The sequence below is a fragment of the Crocuta crocuta genome, unplaced genomic scaffold (genome assembly GCF_008692635.1).
Source record: "Crocuta crocuta isolate KB4526 unplaced genomic scaffold, BGI_CrCroc_1.0 scaffold70, whole genome shotgun sequence".
In the NCBI taxonomy this organism is placed as follows: Eukaryota; Metazoa; Chordata; class Mammalia; order Carnivora; family Hyaenidae; genus Crocuta; species Crocuta crocuta.
Genome location: NW_027528417.1, coordinates 7988626 through 7994386, shown reverse-complemented (window position 1 = coordinate 7994386; position 5761 = coordinate 7988626).

The window sequence follows — 5761 nt, the reverse complement described above, 5'->3', positions numbered from 1 at the left end:
GCAGCTGAGCCCCTGCCCTCTGACTGACTAGCCAGGTGGCCACACCTCTCAGAGCCCGTATTTCCTCTTCTGTGCAAGGGGGAGTTAAAGCCAGCTTTCCAGCTTCTTGTGAGAACAGGCGAACCTAACACAGAGTCTGACTCTGTATCCATGGGTGGGGGCTTCTCTTCCGGATGGAATTTTATCCTGATAAATCAGGACTTTGAAAAGGATCCAGTGGTTGCACAAGTATGCTCAGTTTGTGAAGGTGCATTAAGCTACACGCTTAAGTATGCTATTCTGTATGTAAAGTCTGTGTCGGTAAAAAGCTAAAACACCAAATATGTTCTTAGGCATCAAAAATGTTACTCATTAAAAAAAAGTTGAGATGCTGGGGGAAAAAAAAAAGGCTGAGCCAAATCTAAGATTTTAGTCCTAGAGAGAGGTCCTCGGGTCACTTTCAATTCTGAATTTCTTGCTTCAGCAAGGTGGGGTGTGTGTGTATTGGGGGGGGTATAAAAAACATCCTTGAAATACTTTTCTCCCTGAAGCCAGCAGGTACCTTCAAGCAACAGCAGAGTTGGAAAAGTTTAAGTCTGTGAGGACGAGCAGAGCGGCGGTGACGAGGTGGTGACGAGGGGGCCGGGGGTGTCCACGGGCCTTGGGCAGACACAGCTGGCAGCGTAAACACTGAGTCAGACAGGGCTGATTATACGGAGATCGATGCGGGCTGAAGAGGGAAGGGGTGGTGGCGAGGTCCTCAGCACACACTCAGAGGTGGGCCTCGGCTAATTGGATCTAACGATTGATCATTCTACTTCTGATCCAGCAAGTGCTGTGGTATTGACCTTGAAGGCTCAGAGACGTGCGACTAGGACACAGTGGAGTCGACAGCTGAAATCCCAGACACAGTGGAATTTCCAGTGTTTCACCCAGGCAGGGCGGCGGGGCCGGGAGACGGCTTTTGGGCCTTTATAGTTTAAAAGGACAAGGACAAGGGGCTGAAGGACTTTCCGCTTCACAGCTGCTCCTTTCCACTTGAGAAGGTTTACGTTCTTCCCATCTTGGCCGGTCTGCGGCTCCCGGGCTGGCGGGTGGCAATGCAGCGGGTCCCTGTGTTCACCAAAGACAGCTTGTTCTCCTGAGCTATTGGAAACCAAGCTGTTTGGAACTCAGAGTGCATGACCTACGCAAGCCATGCCCCGAACAGCGCCGAGAGCGTGTCTAGCAGGACCATCAAGCCTGTTAAATCCATCCGCAGACCCTCAAAGTCCCAATAGCTCTAGAGACGGACCACCCTATTGTTAGGGGCCAACACTTTGGATCTTTACTTCTCATTCAGTGCGCAGCACGGAGGTGGCCATTCAGTACGTCAGCCCGTGTCTTCAGCATATACCCTCTGAGCTGCTGCTGTGGGCCAGGTCCTTACTCAGGGAAAACAGTGGGGTAGCCCGCAGGATGGGTGCCAAATACCTACACCCGAGACCAAAAGTGGCCCCATTAGGAGAGGGTGTGTTCAGTCAAAGGGGATCCCGGGGGAGAAGGGAGGCACGCAGGCAAGTGGGGTGAAAGGGCACGGAAAGAGGGCACGGGGGACTTGGAGATGGGCTGGACTTTGAGAGGCAGCGGTGGGGAGGGTCTTTGAGGACATGGACCAGTATAGGGAAAAGTATGATGGGGGCAGGGGTGGCGGGGGGGGGGAGTGCAGGGCAAGGCCTGAGCTGTGGGAGGAGACAACTATCGGGAGCAGGCAGCGAGGGCTCGGGGTGACGAATGCCGAAAGGCTCACAGGACATCCGTGTTCCTGCAGCCTGGACACTCGAGGATGTAAACAGGTGGAATCCCGCCACAAAATCTTCTTCAGAGCAGTGACCCACACTTGTGTAGACGCCGGCATAGAACCGCACACTGCTGCTCTCCGCTCGCTCCCGGGGGAGTGGAAACGGTCCAGCCGGAAACCAGGGCAGAGAGAATTCAGAGCAGCCCATCCATCCCCTGCGGGTTCATTCTTCTGGATGCCAGATGGGAGGGGCAGAAAGGGTCTCCTGAGCGCCAGGAGGAACGGAGCTGGAGAGCGCCCAGCTGTGGCGGCCATGGCTTGTAGGTCCTGATATCTGTCCTGTGTCCCCTGGGCCACTTAGAATAAAGACTACATACATTTCACAGCATTTCAGGTATGGCCACGCGACTAACATCTAGTCTAGAGATAAGTGGCCCTTTAACGACATGTTCTAACAGGGAATGGATGTGCCTTTCTCCTTCCTTTTCTCCTTCTTGGTGGCTGGAGTGTAGCTATAATGGCTGGAACTGGAGCAGCCATATTGGACCATGAGGTAATCTTGGGGTTGAAGCTATATATAGAAAAGCAACAAGACAGAAAGATTCCATGGCTCCTTGACCCCATGAAGCTGCTATGCTGACCCTGGCCACCTACCTCTGGATATTTCTATGACAAGAAGTAGCCTTGTATTTTGTTTAAGTCATTTGCTGTCTTGAATTTCCCTGGTCCTAACAGTCATACTTAATACTAAATAGCACACTGTTTCTCAAGGTGCAAATCCAACCTCCTCCAAGAAACACGCCTAGAACTTCGCAGTCGGAATCAACCTCTCCCTTTCCTGTACCACCTTCCTAACATTGGTTACTGCTGCCCACAGAGCCCTTTCACATGCATTAATTTATTCATTTCATGTTCTCTGTACAGCAACCTTAGGAAGGTATTGTCAGCATCCCACAGGCGGCTCAGAGGGGTCAATGGTTTTCTGGTTAGGTAACACTCTTCAGCTTGAATAGGGATTAGTCGTGCCTGCCTCCTATGCCCCTCTCCTCTGGCCTCCGTGGCCCAGCAAGGGCTGGTTCAACTCTGATTCTCCCTGAGAGCGAGGGCAGAGGCCCCACCTACAGCAGGCACTTCAAAACTTTGTACGGAATTGATTTGCTCTAAATGTGGCAAGTTCTCCTCCATCCAAAGATATTGATTTCTTCTAAACAGTATTTCTCCGTTTGCCTTTCTCCAAGAAAAGGGGGAAAAATGACACGGAAGGCAGGGAGCTTGGGCATTTTGGGGTGAACCCGTGGCCTGCAGAGGCCAGATGGCCGGGGCTTGGCAGCTGGTGGGCGGAGGGGCCCGCCCTGGGGGGCTGAGCCTCTGNGGGGGACCTCCTTCTCTCAGTGAGGACCCCACCCAGCTCCCCGCCTGGGGCGAGGGATTCACGCAGCCCCAGGAAGGCAAAGAGAGGAGCCAATTCCAACGCCAGGCTGGTTTTGCAAGCGTTACTTCATTAACAACCTCACAGCATCCCGCCCCTCCCCCCAAGCCCGGGTGGCAGGCGATTTCATCTTTTGATGGGAAAGAGCGAAGGAGGGAGAAGTAAAGCGAAACCTTGCTGCCCTGCGATGAGGAGAAACCACTGCTCCAGATCTGCAATGACCCCGAGGCAGAGGGACCCAGGATTCCACCTCGTGTGGAAATGGCTGCCCTGGGTTCACAGGCCATCAGGTCCGTCGGCCCAGCCACACTTTGAGGGGTGAGGCAGGCCTTGCACCAATCAACTGACAAGGAACCGGAGAGCCAGGGGGGAAGTGACTTGTCCAGGGTCACACGGCACCAGAGCTAGAGGCCAGCTGCCCCTCCCACTGCCGCAGCTCCTGTCCAGGGACCTTGTAGATGAACCTGGACAGAGCAGTCGACCTCCTCGGCTCACCGGCCTGCACGACCCTGGATCTGCCTCCTGCTGAACCCAAAATACGGGCCTCAGGGGAGGGGAGGGGGTCCTGCTGCCCCTTTGAAAGAAGCCTAAAGGCCCCATGAATAACCCTGGACCAGGATGTGCCTCAGCCCAGAGGGCCTAGTGGAAAGTGAGGAAACAGAGGCCCACTGAAGGGATGGGACTTGCCCAAGGTCACACAGCGAGGAGTGTGTGAAAACCAGGACTACGGTGGCCCCTTCCTGTTAGCAATGGAGAAGGGGCATTGCCTGCACCGGGCACCCCTTTCCAGGCACAAATGTACCCTGGGGCTCCGAACCCCTCTCTGGCACACTCCTGTTGACAAGGGGTCCCGCAGGAGACTGGCTTCCCTGGGAAGGCAGTGCTGTGCTCTGGTACTGGGGGCCCCGCGCTCCGCCAGCAAGTCCTCACTCCATTTCCTCAAGAGCCTACTCAGATGCCACCCCCTCTAAGGGGCTGCCATTCAGCCTCCTTCCCCCGTGACAGCCTGTCTGCGCCTTGCATGGCCTTATTCATGTCACATGTAATCACTGACCCAGGTCTTAGCTCTCTGGCTAGTGGGTGCGCCCCAGGGCACGGCCCCCATGCCTAGGCCCCCCAGCTCCCTTGGGTCTGGGGGCGAGAAGTCGCGGTGGCTCCCCTGTGGAGTGAAGTGAGCTAGGGCTGCTTAGTGTCTGCGGTCATGTGCCCTTGGCCTTGGGTGGCAGGCAGTCCCAAGGAGGGCAGTCTTGAAGGCTGGAGGATGGGAAGGCCTGGACAGCCTCTCAGCCACGCTCTAGGCCAGGCCTTTCCCCAAGGGGTTTGCAGAGCACAGGGGAAGGGTCCACGAAACAACCCGAGTGTTGGCATTCCTGCGACTATAGCTGTAGCCCTTTAAGACACCTGCCGGGGGGAGGAGACTTCGGATGCCCCAGGGACGGCCCTTCCACCCCATTCTTCCAAAGAGAGGTGCAAGCCAGACCCCAGTGTCCCCCAGATGGGGCTTCCGGAGCTGCCCTGAAAGCCCAGGGTGATGGGTTTGGACCCGGAAGCCCCCACTTTCCTGGTCACACTCTGCCAGGGCTCTGAGCAGTGGAATGTCCTCCCCGGAACCCACGGCCCCTCTGGGCTCCCACCTGTCCACCACTCTTGATAGATACATGTGTGTAATTTTTTTTTAATTTTTATTGATTTCTAGGAGAGAGAGAGAGACAGCGTGAGCAGGGGAGGGTCAGAGAGAGAGGGAGATACAGACTCTGAAATAGGCTCCAGGCTCTGAGCTGGAAGTCAGCACAGAGCTCAATGCGGGGCTTGAACCCACGAACCGCGAGATCATAACCCAAGCGAAAGTTGGACACTTAACTGACTAAGCCACCCAGGCGCCCCTACATGTGTGTAATTTAAATGAAGAGTACGTACAATAAAGCCACCTACAATGAGTAATGTTAAAAATGACTTGTAGTTACTGAGAACCCTAAGTCAAAAGGAGCATTTTTCTTCTTGGGTCCTAAAGAAGTCACTGTCCAGGGTGGGGCCGGAGGGCTGGCTGCTTAGCTCTCCGGGAACAGAAGAGCCAACCTGGTAGAGGCTCTTCCTCTTTTCCTCCCCTCGGCCCTTCCCTGCCCTCCCACACGGTTCTCAGTAGGAGTTTTGAGGGATGTGAAAATGCTTGAAACGCTGGGCCACGCCTCCTAGATTCAAGAGGTTGACTATTAAACTTCTTACCATCTTTAGCCCACAACTTCCTCAAAAGTGGCTCCCAGGATAACAGCATCTAAATGCTTTTGAACATGAACTTTACTCCTTAGACTTCCCTTCCGTGCTGTTGCAGCAGGATTACTCCAACAGCTTCCTCTCCGCCCAAAGGGCCTCCCCTGCGGCCAGAGGGAACCTTCCTGAAACTTGAGCGGGGCCTTCAGTCGGCATCACACTCTGCCATGGCTCTCCGGCACCCCGGAGCGGCTCTCAGCCCCACCCCACACCAGAATCGGCTGGAACTTTAACACTATGTCCATGGTCAAGCCCGGCCCAGACCCAATGAATCAGAATTTTCAGGGAGGACACCGGCCCTTTTT